The following is a 20,453-nucleotide window of genomic DNA, read 5'->3' on the forward strand; positions in this document are numbered from 1 at the left end:
TCTCCACCATTAGAATGTGAGGTCCTTGAAGACATGTATAGTTTTTATGTATTTCTTTGCATGATAAGCACTCACTCTAATGTCTAGCACATAGCAGGCAGTTAATAAATGCTTATCATCCTGATTTGTTGGATCTTTATTTTATTCACTCACCTATCTAACAGGAAACAATATAAGGATAGGATGAGAGTACAGATAACTAGTTTTTGTTTTTGTTTTTGTTTTTTCCAAGACACACACTTTCATTTTTCTTTTTTCCTGGCATATTTCTTAATAATTTAAAGATTGCATAAGAAATTATGTTGTATAGTCAACAACATACATGTCTCAGTGTATGCTAAACTAATATATGATGACAATGTACAATATGAATTTATAGCAACATATGTCCTGTGTTTTACACTATTGTTTTTCTTTTTTCATCACTTGACTAGTCATTTTATTTTCAAGTCTACATTAAAAGCTTTAGAATCTGAGTCCATAACTCCATGCCAAAATCACATGATTACTACAAAATCTGTCTCTGTCTCTGGAGCTATAGTTGGGAGGAGGGGGAGTTCACTTAACAGTTTCTTCCACTTAATTTTTCTCATTCTTCAACCCTCTAAACGCTCTCATAATGTTAAAAAAGATAATTATTAATCTAAAACAGGTGTTTAGGAACTATGTTAACTGATGGACAGATTTAATCAATTTACAAAGCAAATATAAACCTCTGCACAATTTTGAAATTGAGCCTCAATGTCTGTGCTGTATGCAGTGAATTAGTACAAATTCAAATAGACCCATCTATTTAAAAGCTTTCCAAATAACCAAAATATTTACTAGCTATGTAAAGCCAAAAGTTATCACTTGCTCCTGCTTTTTCAAATACTGCATAATTTTATGTTGATGGAAGTGGAAAAGAGAGAACAAAACACTAGGGCAAGAAAATAAACCTGTCTTTTTGAAGATGAGCAGACGTGGCATTGTGCTACAGACGCAACTAGAGCTCTTCAGAAAGGAGATCATTTCCAAATGTTCTCCTTGGATTCATTACAGACTTCACATTTGGCTTTTTGAAAGTTTCATCAATATCATATACATATAATACTTAACATGATATGTCAAGAAATACTTGAAGAATAGTGTGTTGATTGGCATTAAATTTGTGTTCACTGTATATCAGGCCCACTGGCCTGGCTATACAAAAGTGGCTTTCATGTTTTAGATTATGATTTTTTTTTCTGTTGATTTACTAGAATCTGATGTATTTCAGCATGACCTTAAAATCTTTTAACACCTGAGCTTGTAACGCCATACTGAGGTCAAATGAAATGAGAAAGCAAATCATTAACAACAACGACAAAAAAAAAAAAAATAGGAAAGAGAAGAAAGTGAAAGGAAAGAAAAAGAAGGAAGGAAAAAAAGGGAGCTAAAATAACAAGCTAATCCTTTATATTCTGAACCTCACCATTGTTTCCTATCTGACTTCTACTTTGGCTTAAATCCAGACCATCTCATACTTCTATAAGTATATGCCTTTTTTTTTTTTTAACTCCTCACTTAACTGCAGCATGTTAGTTCTTGCCTTTCCTGTATAGTCTTACTCCTTACCTTTTTTGCATAAGCCATGTGCTTTTACATTTAAAGCTTGCAAACTTTGTCTCCAGGTGAAACCCTACCCTAATACTTCATCTCATCATAGAGATTACTCCACTAGCTTCCCTAAGGCTATGACAGCAGATGCTTATCTTTGGCAGGCCCTTCCAAATTGCTGGGGTGAGGGGACTTTTGAATAAAGACACATTAATTAAATTTATATCTATTGATCTAAAATGAGACTAAAAAAAGAGAAACTCATCTTCAGAGTATTCACTATGATGTTTAACTTTTAGCTCATGAAATCTCATGAAAAGAGTCCATTAAGGGAAAAAAAAAAATAAAGTGAGTTCTAATGTCTTTGAAAGCAGACTCTATAGTTATGGAAGTGGGTATTCCTAATAAGACCACAAAATAATTTTCTTCCATAGTAAGCAGCCCAAAATCTTTTTGGTGTTGGAAAATATATGACAGTTCTTTAGTTATTAATCTATCAGTAAAGAGTTTGCTGCACTTGCATGAGTCATATAAGTTGGAGTTGTCCAGATGAAAAATTGTAGGGATATATTTCTGGGAGAAAGCATCCTACATTTTCTAAGTGGGTAGGAACAGCCTCTTTCTATTGAATTGGATATATCTTATGGCTATATTGGAATAGTTTCAATATCTTGGCAGAGTTCAGTGGGTAAGAATGCTATTCATTCATAGCACAGGTGCCATGAATTAAACTACTACTCTGCTCTTTTAGGTATTGTGGCCTTGATAAATGGGTTTTGAGTTTTGTTTTTTTTTTCTTTGTTCTTTTCAGTTCTAAGGACAGGAAGTATAATCCCTCTTAAGACTACCAAAGAATCTTAAGGTAGTTTTGAAGTGTAATAGACTTGATCTCTAGATAGTTTGACTAGATTAATCACTATTGTGTGAGTATTAATTTTGAACCATTATCTGCAAATCAGGACAAGAGAAATAGGCAAACTTTAATACGTTAGCGTTTCAGGAAATAGACCCTAATGATAATCTACTGGGAAAAAACAGCAATGAATTATACAACAATTAGAACTATCCCTTTCTTACTTGTAATTCACAGAATTATGAATGAATGAAGTGAAAAAAATACCAACTTTATTAACAACTTATGATGTGTCAAATATTATGTTTGAATACAACACAATTACTTATATATACATATATATATGAAATGGGAGGATTCTGAGAAGATGACTGAATAGGTCAGTGAATTTAAAGTTCTCCAGATCTCTCCCACAAACAACAAATTTGCACTTTAGGACAAACATACAATGGTTAAAAATCAAAAAGACTTGGGACAGAATAGTGGTCCTCTTGGCACAAGCCAAGAAGATCCAAAGACTCCAAACCAAGGATTAACCATTGTAAAATACAAACCCCTCCAGACAAGCTCCACAGAAACACCTAATAAGGACCCTGGGTTTAGCTGCTTGTGGTTGGAGCCTCAGCAGGAATGACATACATTTTCACCTCCAAGACAACATATGGAGTTGAAAATCTGGGTCCAGGAAGATTGAAGTAACCTTAACTGATCAGAAACACCAGTCCCAGCTGTGGTAGAGATATGAGACACTGGACAAGAGGGAACCAGCATATCTAATGAGTGCAAAAGCAGTGGAGCAGGAATTTTGCAGGCTGTAGAAATTTTCAGGAGAGGGGAGCTTTTGATTTGGGGTTCCAGGTCTGAGAAGAGAGCTGATGTGAAGCTAGAGGCACCACAACCCCACGCCACCATTAGAAATGCTTACATTAAAATTTTTCATCAAATAAATAAATAAATGTGCAAAGAAGAAAGAACCCAACCATAGAAAACTATCATGGGAATAGGGAAGAGTGGGTTCACTTTCAAAGGAGGATACTGAAGTAAAGAAAAAAATGTTATTTTACCCCAAAGATTAACATAAAAAGACTCCTTGCCCATAGAGAATATGTAGAAGAATTCAAAAAAGAATTTAAAAATCAAATGAGAGACATTGAGTAAAAACTAAAAAACAAAAAGTGATAATAAAAACTATCCAAGAAAAAGAAAATTTTGAAAAATAATTCATCCACTAGAAAAGGAGATATAGTGTCTTAAAGATGAAAATAACTCTGAAAATTAGAATTTGGCAAGGGGAAGCCAGATATAAGAAACCAAGAAATAATAAAACAGAAGACAAAAAATGAAAAAAAAAAAAAAAACAGAACAGAATGTGAAATATCTTATAGTAATATTCCCACACACTTTCCACAAAGAATCTCTTTGAGATTGTAATTGGTGGAATTTTTTTTTCTATTTCTACTTTCCCCTTAAGTTTTATCACTCCAGGACAATTTTTTTTTGGATTATTTCTTGAATTATTGGGTTATAGTCCTTTTTTTGGTCACAACTTTCAGGTAGTCCAATTGTTCTTACATTTTCTCTTCTTCATTTGTTCTACAGATGTGTGTTTTTTTAAATAAGATATTTCTTATGGTTATAGATTTTAATTATGAAATATTTCAAAAATAATGAATACATATTTAATCTAGATCATAACTCATCTATGATTTATAAATGAACTATTAGTGTCATAATGCCCACAAATAGCAATAACCTCAGAGTCAATATAGTGACAGACCTGCATGAAGTCCTCAAACAACAGATTACCATTTGCATACAAATAAGAAATAGACTTTATCTTTGCCTTAATCATGAAATGGGGCGACTAGTTACTCAAATTCTATCTATCCCACTGTGGGATCATAGAATACTTATGATCGTTTTTCTTATTGATGATGTTTGATTATTTCCCCCTTCTGAAAAGAAACAAAGTTGTGCCTGGAACTTATTTACTCCAGGAGACTCAAATTCAAACAGGGTTCCCTTGGTGCTTGCTACAGTTTTCTAATGTCCCCTGCCCTGCAGTAATAAAAATATAGAAAACACCACCCATATGGAATGAGGTACTTTCAAATATGGCTGGTGTTCCCAAACAATAAGCATGACTACATGGTTCAAAGATGATGTCAAAAAGTAAAGGACATAAGAAAGAATTTACCCAGGGTAAGTGCTGTAGTAACTTTTTTGTTTATCCTTTCTGTATTATGGATCATTAATTTTTATTTCAATAATTACAGAATGATCTACAAATGACTTTTTTTCAGACATCAAACTTAACAGGGGACTACCCTGGGTTAGACTGACCAGTTATGTACAACTATCAATCAAAATCAGCTGAACTTTGTCTTATCAAATGAGAAAATACTTGTAAAGCGCTGAACATAATATTTGACACATAATAGGCACCTGAAAAATATTTCTTTCTTTCTTTTTTCTCATGAAGACCCATGGACTGAACCTATGAGAGGTTAATTGACTTGAATAGAAAGCAAGTAAGGTATAATTCTTGAGCCCAGATCATGACTTTGAGGACAGTTCTCTATCTACTCTGCATTACTGACTCTAATTCTATAATTATAATATTTAAATATATCATATAATTAGTGATGAAATTAATACTGATTTAATTATAGCACCACTAAAGAAAGAATTGGAAGTAGCATAGATGTAAAGTAGATATAAATGTTGCTTCACCCTCATATGTTGGAAGAAGAGATCTCTCAGAAACTTTGTCAAAAAAAATTTTTTTTTTGTTTTGAAATGTGACCATCCTATGAAGATTTTATAATTATCAATGAAAAAGATTCAGGTTCTCCTGATTGAGTCAGAGAGACAAACGAATTTTATTACTTAGAATTCTGAGTAAATTCTAATGGTTTTAAAGAATATATTGTATGGATTAGATTATAAAATAAGAAATTCTAATTATGCTTACATCTATGTTCTGCTCAGAAAAAAATGCATATAACTTTTTTTTTTCTTCCTTTGCCTCTTTGTTTTGTTTTAAATATATTAGGTTGTTCAATTTTTGTTTATACATTGAAATTCAGCATATCTTAGAAATTACTCTTGGAAACAAAAAGACATTTGGTATTCCAATTTTAATCAGATACAACTGTGACCTTGAGTGAAATATAAATTGCATTACCAGCAATAGGTTCTATAACAAGATTATCACAAAATGAACTTGACCAATGCAATGTTTTGTTTTAATTTTGTCCAAATATTAAGATTTTATTTTAAAAAAACCTGCAATAATAATAAGAAATGTAACTCACTATTATTACTCTCTTATATGACACTGGCCAAGTAAACAAAATGCAGATATACTAAATAACCTATGTATAACATCATAAGTGTCTTCCTAATTATTGACTAAACCAATTTATATATTTTTCTTTTATAAAAAGCATTCTTTTTTGATGATCTGGATAATATGTTAAGTATAAAATTACATTTCTCCACAATGTCAAGAAATTAAGTTAAACATTAAGGTCATAATGTCAAAGACTGGAATTTCAAAGCTTAACTACATAATAGACACTAATTGTTGCTTTTGAAAATGCAACATGAAAAAAAATCACGCAATTTCTTACTTCTTTTCCTTAAGAAGTTCATTGATACATGCAGCATATATATTTCCCAAATACATAATAGCTATAATAGTCTTTCTCTTAGAAGCTAATTAAATAGTAATAATATAATATTTCAAAGAAAATATTTTCTCTTAGCAATATTCCAACTATTTACAACTACTTACCAGAAAGTGATTAAATCCATTATAGATGATAAATTCAATGAGAGAACTTTTCAAATAAACTAATATAAAGTTTTCTTATAGAATTCTGCCCCACCTTACAATATCCTGCTTGCTGAGATGAAATTAAAATAAATATTCTTGTTTGTTGGAAGCTGGAAAATACTTGAAAATATTTTAGTCATATTCAATTCAAGTAGAGATTTGAGAAATTGGAACAAGAATGTGTGTGTGTGTGTTCCTTTAGCATTTCCTCAGACATGATATGCCAAAGTCAGGAAGATGAGTATTGAAATAGCATATATCTTTGAGAGGCAGAAAAAGAATGATACTGTCATATCATTAAAAAAAAAATAAAACTGCATACTTAGTTTTTTTTTCTTTGTTTGCTTGATTTTTAATATAAATGAAGTCCTATTATGGAATTCCCTAATCTAATGAGTAAAAGCAAATTATAAGCAAAATTATTCAATTCTTTCAAAGTTTCCTGGCTTTTTAAAATGGTTCTATTCAGTAGTGCCATCAAATATATTTCAGAAGATCATAAATTTATAGGATTTCAAGGGTTAACTAATGAAAACCACATGATGGGTAGTTTAAAAAATTAAGACTTAATAAATTAAATATTCTTTCTATAGTAATATTTACAGCACAGAATCTTACTTTTATACTCTTACCCACATACTTAAAAACTTTTACACTATACTGCCATGCAAATTTTCAAAAGTCAGTATTGTATGTATTAACATACCTACTATATATCAGGAAGTACAACAGGTCACTACCACTCAAAAGTCTAAGTAAACAAATAGGGTAGAATTTGAAATATCAAACCTTTCTACATCATCTGATTCTAGTATGTGTTTTATCATATGACCTAAAGCTACTTTTGCTCATCATTTTGAATGGGAAAACTTGACACATTCAGAAATTGTATTTTAGAAATTTATTTGTAATCTTATTCTTTATTGAAGATAATTAGTAGATTTTACCTATTTGAATCTGTTAAGATGAATATAAATTTGAGAATAAGAAGGGGAAGGAGGAAGCAAATAAATTTGGAAATAATAATAGGTAATTTTATATAGTGTTTTAATGTTTAAAGAAGTCTTTACAAATCTATGAATAGTTATAGTTTAACGAAATTGTTACTTATCACTAAAAAAGGACATTTTTTCAATGTTTTAAGACAGTATCTGACCAAATGACATTATTTGCTTATTCAAATTATATGATATCTTTTCATAAAATTTAACAATTTTAATCAAAAACTAGATCTCATCTGTAAAAGATAGAAAACACTTCTATTTAGATACTGCTGAATTAAATCAGTGGAATTATATTCAAATAGAAATGGTTCCACTAAACTGTATATAAAAGGCTATATATTGACTTATGTAAACAAATATTAACATTATCTACATTTCATTGTATTTTTACTTATTTTGTTAGATATTTCTCAATTACATTTTTATTTAGTTAAACTAACACTGGGGTGTATTGGGGGGACACATTCAGGTTACATCTATGTTTTTGAAACCTTTCATTTAGATGACATACAATTAAGTTTTTAATGTATTTTTGCATACCATGAGAACTCATTCATCAAAGAACTGAAATTCATGAATGAAAAAATGTTCTTCCCAGTGATTTTAAATATAACCTCTTAAAAAGCAATAATTAAGTGATTCAGTTGGCCTAAATTTCACCTAGACTATTAAAATAGAATTAAGATATTGCAACTGTTTGGCTGGAAGATTTATGTTCTGGGCTAGAAGCCACCTGTTTAAATTATATTCCAGATGCCAGAAGCATTATGAATCAATTTAAACACAATAGATATTTACAGGAAACTATTTTAGATATTTGAATATTTAAGATCCACCCCTCCTACTTTCACATATTGTAGTAGTTATTTATTATCTATGATAATTATGTTTCTAGTTGATGAAAGATTTATATAGTTTAAGCCAAGACTAAATGTAGTGTAAGTATCAAGGATAAACATTAATATCATTAGTGGGGACTGATAGTATCTAACTATAAATTTATTTGTTAAGAATACTTTGCTATTTCCTAATGCATTGAAAAATAATTTCTGTATCATAAAATAATAAAAAACTGAAAAATGATGCTTTTATACCAGAAAAAAATAATGAATTCTTTTTCCAGTACTTAAATGATAAAGCAAACATTTGAGGGTCAGTATTATTTTTGATAGAATACTGCTTAATATACTAAATAGTTCCTTCTATTTCACTTGCCATTAGCAAGGATCAGTATAGTTGCTTTCTTTGAACTGAAAGTTTTTGGATAGTTAATATATTCTAATATTGTTAAAGACACATTATATGTAGTTCCATATGAACTATTCAATATTATACTGACTTTGTTTTTCAAGATACACTCCTATTTTGAAATTGAACTGCTAGTCAACTATTATAACAAATACAATCAAAATAAAAACTATTTAAAATTCATTGGAGGAAACAATCAGTAAAGATTTACTAAGATCGACTATGTCTCAAACACTCTGCTTGATAGTAGATATACAAAGATATAAATGAAGGTATTCTCCCTTCACAAGCTTAAGTCTGTATAATAAATAAACAAAATGAATACAAGACAATAGGGCAAAGGGAGAAGCACTAGAAGCTGGGGGAATAAAAGATTTCATGTAGGAAATTATAGATAAGTTGAGATTTGAGTTTAATTAGTAATTAGAAATTATTTAGTAATTAGTAATTAATTAGTAATCAGTACAGGTGAAAAGAGATTGGGATTCCAATGGACGTTCTCAAAGTTGACAGCAAGAATGGCTGATTGTGGTATGTGAAGAATGTGGAAAAAAAAGAATTTGGCTATTCTATACACTGTGTAATTGAGAATGATTTGAGATTGGAAAAATAGATATGAATACAATTGTAAAAAAAAGTTTAAAATATAAAACTCAGGACTTTTTTGTTTGATTCTGGAGGCAATAGGGAACAAATGGAATATCTTGACATAGTAAAGTCTATGTTTTATGAAAATCATATCTAAAGCTATGAAAAGGAAGTGAGAATACAATTAGGAAGCTACTACATTTGAAATTATGAAATCTGAACTGTGGTGAATCCTCTTTAAAGGGAGAGAAGGGGATAGATGTGGCAGAAATTTTAGAGGTAGAATTACTAGAATTGATAAAATATGCTGGTGAAAGAATGTAAAGAATTAAGGATGGATCTGAAATTAAAACTTTGGTGACAATAAAACTTGTAATGCCTTCATCAGAAATTGGCGAGTTTAGAAGCGTAGTTTCTTTGGGAGAAAAGATTATGAGTCTGATTTTGGAAAATATACCTAATTATTAAGTTATACCTTATCTGTCTTCTCAGTTCAATTCAATAAACATTTCAACTCTTGTTTGCTACATGCAGAAGTGTTAGTCTAGATATCATGGATGCAAAAATGAAAAGCAAAATCCACATCTTAAAAAGTTTATAATCTACTGTATATGTATTTGAATATGGGTAGGTAGAAGGATTTACACATATAGACAAGTTAGAGACAAGATAACACGTTCTAAAGACATCCTTAAAAAAAAGCTGAGAAGCAGATAAGAAGGCCAGAAGTAGAGATAACAAGGGAGAATATCCTAAGTGTGGGTTACAATCAGTGAAAATACACAAAGATGAAGATGGACTTTGTTACATAAGAAACAGCAAGAAGTTCAGCGTTATTGGATTATAGATTTCATCAAGAGGCATAAAGTGTTATTAGCTTGTTTTGTAGAAAGGAAATTGATTACCAAGACCTTTAGAAGCATAACAAAATATTTTTATATTAAATTCAAGATGTAATAGTGGGGCAGGTAGAGATACAATGAATAGTGTGCTGGATCTGAAATTAAGAAGAATGATCTTCCTGAATTCAAATGGAATCTTAGACATCTGCTAGGTGTATGACCCTTGAAAAATCACTTAACCCTATTTTTTATAGATTTACCATCTCCAAAATGGACTAGAAAAGGAAATGGCAAAGCACTCAATTATATTTGTCAGGAAAACTTTAAATGTGAACATGAAGAATAAAATAAAACTGAAAACAACTGTACAAAAATAACAAGAAATAATGGGAAAACATTGGATTTTCTTGAATAGGGAGATGGCCTGGAAAGATCTATTCTTTAGGAAGAGAACTTTGACAGTTTAATAAAGAATGGATTAGAGAGCTAAAATAACTGAGGCAAGAAGACAAACTACAAGACTATTGAACTATTCTGGGCAGGAGATGATGAGGACTTACAATTACTTTGAGAGGAATAAAGAAATTAATTTCCTTTACTATATTTCTTTGCATCAATTACAAGAAAAGTACTTTTAAAATTATAGGAGTGCTTGGTGCATTTCTTTATAGGTTGATGCAACTGATCTTTTATTTTATTTCTTTTTGCTATGACATATTTTCAGTCTTTCTTCTCCCTGTTAGCATGATCTATAAATAGTGGAGTTTTTATATATTCTACATCTTACTTTATAAGCTTTTAGAAATGGGAGAGTATTCATTCTTGTATTTTTAGTGTATATTATCCATGTCGAGATATAGATATAGATATAGATATAAAATAGGCATTCACACACACACACACATATATGTGTGTGTGTATATATGCTATACACTCAAATATACATATATATATATATATATTTCATTCTTCTATTGGATAGGTGTTATAAGTAATTTGAAAATATTCTCAGCATTATCCTTTCTTATGCCATTTGCATTAGAACTTTCTATCCTTAATTACACCCAAATATTATTGTATGTCTCTTTTTAAAAATACATTAAATGGAATACAATAGCACAATTTCAGTCTCATGAAACTCTTATTAACAAAGGCAAATACAATACAGCTAAATAACATATTTGTTGCCCAAAATTTAATTTGCCTTTTATAGCTACTTTATCTAAATATCTTTTATATTTGCTCTTTTTATTTTAGCATTAATATAAAAGTCTCATTGAAAAAGATAAATATTAAAACTGACAACTTCCACTAAAGTATTTCACATCTAGATAATTTTCTCCATTTGCAGTTCCTCTTACTTCTTTTTCTCTTCCTCAGCCTCCTCTTCTTCTTTTCTCCTTCTTCTGCCTCCTCCTTTGTTACATTTTATATTTATTTTTTCATAGCATTTTATATCTTCTGTGGCCATAAATTATTTTTATCCTAACTTATTTTTGATATAATTATGAATGTTTTTTAAAGTATATATATATATATATCAAGTGAAGTGTAAGTACACACTAAGAAAGTAGTTATAGCTGTAGAATTAATCACCCTGCTGCTGATCTGCTGAAGAATCTCTTCAAACTGACTGTAAACAATCTCTGGGCCTCTGTACTCAAAGCCATTCCACTTAATAAAATTTTCTATAGTTTGTTATCAGAAAATTCATTGATGCACTATAACAAGTCATCAAAGTAGAACTTATTGTTGTTTTCCAATATTCTTGGACAGTTTGTAATTTTATTTGTGTTTTTTTGGGGGAGAAAATAATTCACTGATTTGCCATTTTCTTCTCCAGCTCATTTTATATATAAGGAAACTGAAGCAAACAGGGTTAATTGATATTCTCAGGGTCACACCACTAACAAATGTCTGAAGACAGATTTAAACTCATGTTCTCATGACTTCAGGCACCAACCTGCTCAGAACTTTAATAGAAGTTTTGATAAAACATTTACACAAACACACATACACACACACATTTACATACACACACATACACACACACACCACACTTACAAATCAATTGACAGATATTAGGCAGACTAGTCTGCTAGAATAATTTATAAAGTAAATTAAGCCTCCAATACACTACTGTCATTTTATGGATTTCTATTAAGTTAGGTTTTATTTTTATGATAGTTCATAATTTTAAGTAGAAATAAATTACTTATTTTTTTTATTAATTTGTCTTTCTGAAGTACCTAATATGACAGTAAAATAATTAAGTAAAATTCAAATGATGTTCTGGTTAATAAGATTTTTAAATTAAGTAATTAATTTAAAATTACAAATTATAGTGTTTCATTTTTTCTCAACAGTCTTTCTAAAGTGTTTCTGTGCTTCCCTGCCTTAGTAAGTGCAGGATATTGAATATAATAAAAATATTCTATGATTCTATGATTTAAAATTGTATATTGGGCTTCATCTCCATTCTGAACAAGGTTCCACTTTGCTTCAGCACAGTCTTTCTCCAGGGTGCCAGTATAATTCTACTGGCCTGTTAGATATTTCAAACATAATATCCTAACGACATTTTAAAATAGTAGTTTCTCCTTCAGTTCAAAATCCATTTCTATATCAAAATTCTAAATTTTTCTCCAATGTACCATCATTTCCCATCATATTTCATTACAAATGTGTACAAAAGAAAACTATATAAAAGAGAAATAGCAAAGAGAGAAAAGTATGGTCATTAAAAGCAAAGCAACACATGCTGTGTTCACTTTTTTCCCTTTTTCTTCTTTGTTAGTTTTCCTCTCATGTTTTTTTTTTCCTTTTGTTCTGATTTTCTCTCCCAAAATTATTCATAAAAATATGTAAAAAAAGAAATCTTGTTTGTTTTGCTTTTTTACATGTAACTGGGTAAAACAACAAAAAAATACATTAATGCTATTGAAATTCAGATACATAAGTGTATAGTTACACACATACAGTTCTTCAAGTGTCCATTTTTGCATTGCTTATGAATTCACTTTATCAGAATATATTATAAGACATCTACAACCCAGAACATGGTCATCAAAATTAGCTCTGGATAGTAAAATCCATCTCTCTAAGGGAAAAAAATGGGGGATGAAACTTTCAAAATGTTTCATTTAATTGATCCTCAGAAAGAACCAATAGTGCATCAAGTCAAGCCACATAGCTTGGAAAGGAATGATAAAACTAATACAGTAGCATTAAGAATTCATAATTGTCTCTATCTCATTAATAAGACATTTTAATTGGATTATATTGGAATGTTACTGTACAGATGAGCACATGACAGAATTTTTTAAATCAAAATTTATATTTAATGTTGTTGCAAAATGTTCATATTAAGATTAAATTTACCTTAAAATGTTTCATTGAACTCTTTAAGGAAAAAAGAAATTGGAAGATTAAGAGTGTATCAAATATCAAACTGTCAGAATAGTGTGTCTCCAATTTCATCAAGTTTTTTTTTTTTTTTTAATGCTAGAGCAATGATGCCCAGCAGGAAAAATGAAGCATCCAATAGTTCCAGTTTAATCTTGCCTTTAATTTTAATATCTTCTGTGCCCTTAGGATATGGCATTGTATTTTGTTTCTTCATCTGTTCCTTGGAGATGCAAATACACACATACACACACACACCAAAATCAAAAAATTCAGATTATTTGCAAGTTGAAGGAATAAATAAAGATTAACCACTACTTAAAAAAATAAAGAAAAGGTTGTAAAGAAAGGGATAGTAACAGCATATGGACAGAACCTGTGATTTCATTCAGTAAATAGAACTCAGAGGTGAGGAAACTCCTTCTATTGATTCAACTTGGCTCCTTCTCTACTATTTAAAATCATAGGAAGTTGTGTAAAGCACTGAGAGGTTAAGTGACTTGCATGTATTACAGACCTTACGTATATCATAGGGAGAACATAAACATAAATCTTCCTGTGTTTGAGGCTGGCCCTCTACCTAGTAATTTATGCAATTAGGAAGAAAAAGGAAAAAAAAAATTCTCTCTATACATTGAATGGCCCTATTTATTATTAAGTATTTTTTTAAAAGATAGTAAGAATAGCCTATTGAATATATGTATAAAATATTAATTTTCTTTAGATGGATATGAACAATGCAGAGGTTAACTAGACTATATGCTTATGTGTAGAGATGATTTTAAACTTAAAAGTTTGGAAGCTGGGGAAAACAACTCAATATCCAGTAAAGAATTAATTCATTTTGGATCTACTCTTCTGATTTTAATAAGGTAATTCAAATGCTTTCATTTTAAAACTTCTTAATCAATATGTGCAATGGACAATGATAACAACAAAAACATATTTCCAGTAAGCATGTGAGTTTCAAGAAGTCACATTGGAAAAAGACTCACATTTTTTTACATTTTTTTTGAAATATCACATATTGTTTTCCATGAAGAATAGTTGATTAATCTTTTGAATATATGATTTTATATCTAATTTCATATTTTATCAATGCTTACAGATGGATATAAAATATAGGTTTATTTTACAAACAATGAACGAAAATAATTTTCTTTTTTTTCCTACAATTCATAACAGAATTTTCTATTCTGAAAGTTAATTCTAACTAAATCTGATTTAAAAAAAAAGCTACAGATATGGACTAAAATATTTAAGTACAAAAATTTTAATAAAAAAATGCAAATCTGATAATAATAGAAAATTCACTTATTGCTTTCTTCATATTAAATAACAATAATAGTAATTATTATATGACAATATACTAAATTGATTATAACATATTAACATAATAACATATATATTTATTATCATATTAAATAATTATATATTAATATATTAATGGTTAACAAAATTAATTATTCAAATTATATGAAATTAGAAAAGTCAAGATATTTTCATGAAATCAGTGAAGAACAGTGTTCTACCTTATATAAACATTTGAGAAAGGGATTTGAATTTCATAGTTTTTCTTTTTATTTTCCTCAATTATGTGTAAAAAACATGTTTTTTGGGGGTGGAGGGAATGTTGGTGTTTGGCTTGTTTTTTGCTATACATATATATATATATATATATATATTTATCTTTATTATTATTTTAAAACTATTTCCTTATGAATAATGTTGGGAGAGAAAAATCACAACAAAAAGGGAAAAAACAGAAAGAAGGAAAAAAAAGTTAATGTAGTATGTATTTATTTGCATTCAGTCTTTGTAGTTCTCTTTCTGGATGCAGATGGTGTCTTCATCCAAAGTTTGTTATGAATTGCCTTGGATGAGTAAACAGTTGAGAAGAATGAAGTCTGTCATTGTTTACCTTTGAAAAATCTTGCTGTTGCTGTGTACAATGCAATCCTAGTTCTGCTTGATTCACTCAATCTCAGTATATATAAATCTTTTCAGACCTTTCTAAAATCAGCCTGTTCATCACTTTTTATAGAATGATAATATTCCATTACTTTCATATACGTTAATTTATTCAGGGATTCCCAATTGATGGACATCTACTCATTTTCCAATTTTTTGCCAACACAAATAAAGGTGTTTCAAATATTTTTGCACATGTGGGTTCTTTTCTCTCTTTTATGATTTCTTTGGGATACAGTACTAGCATTGATGAATCAAAGGGTACAGAGTTTGATAGCTGTTTGGGAATTTTTTCAAATTATTCTTCAGAATTGTTGGATCATTTCACAAGTCCAATAAAAATGCATGTGTCTCAATTTCCCACATCCCTCCAACATTTATCATTATCTTTTCCTGTTTTCTTAGCCAATCTTAGAGGTATGAGATAGTGCTCAGAGTTGTTTTAATTTGCTAATTTCTCTAAACAAAAGTGATTTGGAGCACTTTCATGTGACTATTGATAGCTTTAATTTCATCATCTGACAATTGTCTATATCTTTTTACCATTTATCAATTTGGGAATTACTTGTATTCTTCTACATTTGACATAGTTCTTTACACATTTTAGAAATGCAGCTGTTAATTATTCCCCCCAGCTTAATGCTTCACTTCTAATCTTGGCGGTGTTAGATTTATTTGTGCAAAAAAAAAGTTTTAATTTAATGTAGTCATAATCATTCATTTTGTCTTTCATAATGATCTCTAGTTCTTCTTTGACTAAAAATTCTACCCTTTTCCAAAGATCTGATAGATAAATTATCCCTTGCTCTCCTAAATTGTTGTCAGTATTCCTTTACACTTAAATCATATACCCATTTTGATCATATTTTTATGGGGTGTGAGATGTAGATGAGTTTCTGACATATTATTTTCCAGTGTTCCCAAGCAATTTTTGTGAGTTCTTATCCCAGAAGTTGGAGTTTCGGGGGTTATCACATATTAGATGATTAGTCATTGATTATTGTGTCACATGCATCTAAACTATTCCTCTGATCCTCCACTCTATTTCTTAGCCTGTACCATATTTTTTGATGAGTGAATTTTAAATCTGGTGCTGCAAAACAATGATTTATTTTTTTCTTTTTTCATTAATTCCCTTGATATTCTTTTTTTTGCAGATTAATTTTGTTATTATTTTTCTAACTCTGTAAAAATGTTTTTGGTACTTAAACTGATTTGACACTGAACAAGTAGACCCAACTTAGATAAATTTTCATTTTTTGTTGTAGTAGCTTAACCTACTCATGATCAATTGATATTTTTCCAATTGTTTAGATGTGACTTAATTTGTGTGGAAAGTTTTTTAATTGTGTTCACATAGTTCCTGGGTTTGTGGTGACAGATTAAAAAAAAAAACTCAGAAATTTTATTTTGTCTACAGTTATTTTAAATGAAATTTCTTTCTATCTCTTGCTAATGTGCTTCATTAATGTCATATACAAATGCTGATGATTTGAGTGAATTCATTTTATATCCTGCAACTTTGCTAAAACTGTTAATTGTTTTTTTTTTTTTTTTTGGTTGATTCTCTATGTATATCATCAAATCATCTGCAAAGAGTGATAGTTTTATCTCCTCATTGCCTACTCTAATTCCTTTAAAGTTTTTTTCTTTTCTTATTGCTAAATCCAACATTTCTAGTATAATATTGAATAATAGCAGTGATAATAGCGATGATAATAGTACCCCTGATCTTCTTGGGAATGCATCTAATTCCATTACAAATAATGTTTGCTTATAGTTTTAGATAGATGCTGCTTATCTTTTTAAGAAAACTCCATTTATTCCTATGTTCTCTAGTGGATTTTGAAAGAAATGGGTGCTGTTTTTCTCCATAAATTGATATTACCAGATAATTTCTGTTAGTTTTATAATTCATAAAATCAATTATGGCAATAGTTTTCATAATATTGAACCAGTCTTGTAATCTCGGTATAAATCCCACTTGGCCATAGTATATTATCTTGTTGATAAATTATTGTAATCTCTTTTCTAATGTTTTATTTAAAAATTTTGCATCAAATTCATTGGGGAAATTGTGCTGTAATTCTTTTGTGTTCTGGCCCTTCCTGCTTTAATATTAGGATTATATCTGTGTTATAGAAGGAATCTGGCAGGACTCCTTCTTTGCCTATTTTTCCAAATAGTTTACATAATATTAGAATTATTTTTTCTTTTTTAATGTTTGGTAAAATTCACTTGTAAATCCATCTGGTTCTAGATTTTTTCTTAAGATGTTCATTGATAGCTTGTTCAACTTTTTTTTCTAAAATGGGACTATTCAAAGGACATAAACAGACAATTTTCAGATGAAGACATTAAATCCATTTCTAATTATATGACAAACCTGCTTTAAACCACTACTGATCAGATCCCCTCCAATGTTTATCATTATCTTTTCCTGTTATTTTAGCTAAACTGAGAGATATATAGCAGTACCTCAGAGTTGTCTTAATTTGCATTTCTCTGATCAATATTGTTTTAGAGCATTTTACTCTGCTCCAGCCTTTTACTCTTACTTTGTATATATGTTTCTGTTTAGTAAAGGCTTTTAATCCAATATTCTCTCCACTTTCATTTTAAGGGACAGTTCATCTTATTCATATTCACAGTTAAGATTATCAGTTGTGTATTTCCCTTCATCCTATTTTCTCTCCATATGTCTTTTTTCTCTTTCCACTCTGCCTCTATTCACTAGTGTTTTGTTTCCTCAACTTGTGTTTGTGTCCTCAACTTGCCCTTTATTCTCTCATACCTCCTCTTTTCTCTTACCCTTTCTCCTAATGTTTCTGCCTTCCCTTCTATTCTGCTTCTCCCTTTTCTTTCCCCTCCAGTATAGTCCTTTAGTTTAATATCAACATAGCAGAATCAATTCAAATCCACATCCTCCCTTTATCTATCCCCCCTTTAACTGGCCCAACAAAACAATACAGTTCTTAATAGTTACCAATATGATTTTCCTATCAAGGGATGTAAAACAGTTTAACTTTTAAAGAATGTTTATTTTCCCTGTTTACCTTTTAATGTTTCTCTTGAGTCCTATATGGTGAAGATTATTTTTTTTGCTTAATTCTGTTTTTTTTTTTTCAATAGAAGTACTTGAAAGTCTCTTACTTTGTTGAAGTTTCATCCCAAAAGATGATGCTCAGTATCATTGGGTAGTTGAATCTTGATTGTAATCTCAGATCTCTTGCTTTCTGGAATTCCATACCTTCCAAAGCCTTATTGTTGAAGCAGCCAGATGATGGTAAGTCTGACTGTAATTCATTGATGCTCAAATTGTTTGTTTTTGTTTTTGTTTTTATCTTTCTGACTGCTGTAATATTTTTTCCTTGACATTATAATTGTGTAGTTTTGCAACAATATTTCTCAGGATTTTCCTCTTGGATCTCTTTCTGGAGGTGATTGATGGATTTTTTTCAATGACTATTTTGCCCTTTGGTTCCAGTATATCAGGGAAGTTTTCCTTGATTATCTCTTGAAAAATGTTAGGCAGGCTCTTTTTTTTTCTGGTTATGTTCTTCAGGTAGACCAATAATTTTAAAATTGTCTCTCCTGGTTCTATTTTCCAGGTTAACCATTTTTCCAAAATTTCTAAAGAATAATGTTCTATTCTAAAAAATAAAATGTATTTCACATTTGCTTCCATTTCTTCATTCTTTTTAGATTGTTTCAGTGATTCTTGCTGTCTCAAAAAATCATTAGAATGCATTTGTCAGGATCTAGATTTAAATGTATGGTTTTCTTCAGTTACTTTTGTATCTTTTTCCATTTGATTAATTTTAATTTTGAAGATTTTGTTTCTTTGTTGTTGTTGTTTTTTTTCATTTGATCATTTATATTTTTTAAGGAATTGTTTTTCTTTTCCAAGCTGTCAACTTTCTCTTGCACGCCTCTTGTTTTTTTTTTTTTTTTCAATTTTTTTCCTTTCTGTTTTGTTTGCCTTTTAGAGTCTTTTATGAGCACATCTAAGAAGCCTCTTCGGTTGTGAGATCACTTCATATAATACTTTGAAATTTCCCATGTGGGCATTTTGTCCTCATCTGAGTTGGTGTTTTGATCTTCCTTGTCACCAGAGTATGGTTAAAGTTCTTTTCTCTTTCTTCTCCATATTCTTTTTTCTTCCTTCTTTCTTTCCTTCCTTTCCTCCTTCATTTCTCTTCTTTCCTTTTTTCCTTCCTTCCTTCCTTCCTTCCTTCCTTCCTTCCTTCCTTCCTTCCTTCTTTCCTTCCTTCCTTCCTTCCTTCCTTCTTTCCTTCCTCCCTTGCTGTCTGGGGAAGCAGGAAGAAAACTTTTGCATTGGAAATCTTACAAAAATGAATGTTGAATTCTACATTGACATTCAATTAAGAGGAAAAATAAAATACTATGAAGTGCAAAAAAAAGAAAATAAATAAATATATGGTGTAATTATTTTTCATTTCAAATCAATAGTCTAAATATACTGAATTTATAATTTTCCACAGATCTTGTTTAACTATTCTACATTTTATATTTATATATCATTTCAAATATTTTCCTCTGTAATACAACTTACTAAAGATATTACCACTCTTGCTAAGTATCTTTATTTAAGACTGGTCCTCTTTGTGATTATGTATTTCCATAATGTAGAGAACAAATTAATTTTGTCTTACTATGCTTTTACAACCTTTGCTTGTTGCAGAAAAATACTGAAGCACATGAGACCAAATGGATAAGATTTAATAATAAATCTATTTCATTTAGTGGTTTGCTACAAAGTTTCTTCCCAATTTTTTGTATTAAGTAAATCCAATGCCATTTAACTCATTTCACAAATGAGAAAAATGAAATCTCAGAGAGTTATAATGATTAAACCAAAGTCACACAACTATTAAGTGTTGGAGCTTTGACTAGAACTCATTTTTTCTAGTGATTTGAATATTTGTTTTCAAATATATTATGATATTGCTAGAAATCAGTGGATTTCTAGTTCCATGTCTTCAACTAAGGATATAACTGAGCTTATGAAAACTACTTAATTACTGTAAACCTCAAGATTTTTTCTTCTCCTTTTTTTTGAATTAAGGAGTCTAAATTCTGAGGTACTACCTCACACCTCT

The sequence above is a fragment of the Sarcophilus harrisii genome, chromosome 3, assembly GCF_902635505.1.
Source record: "Sarcophilus harrisii chromosome 3, mSarHar1.11, whole genome shotgun sequence".
NCBI lineage: Eukaryota > Metazoa > Chordata > Mammalia > Dasyuromorphia > Dasyuridae > Sarcophilus > Sarcophilus harrisii.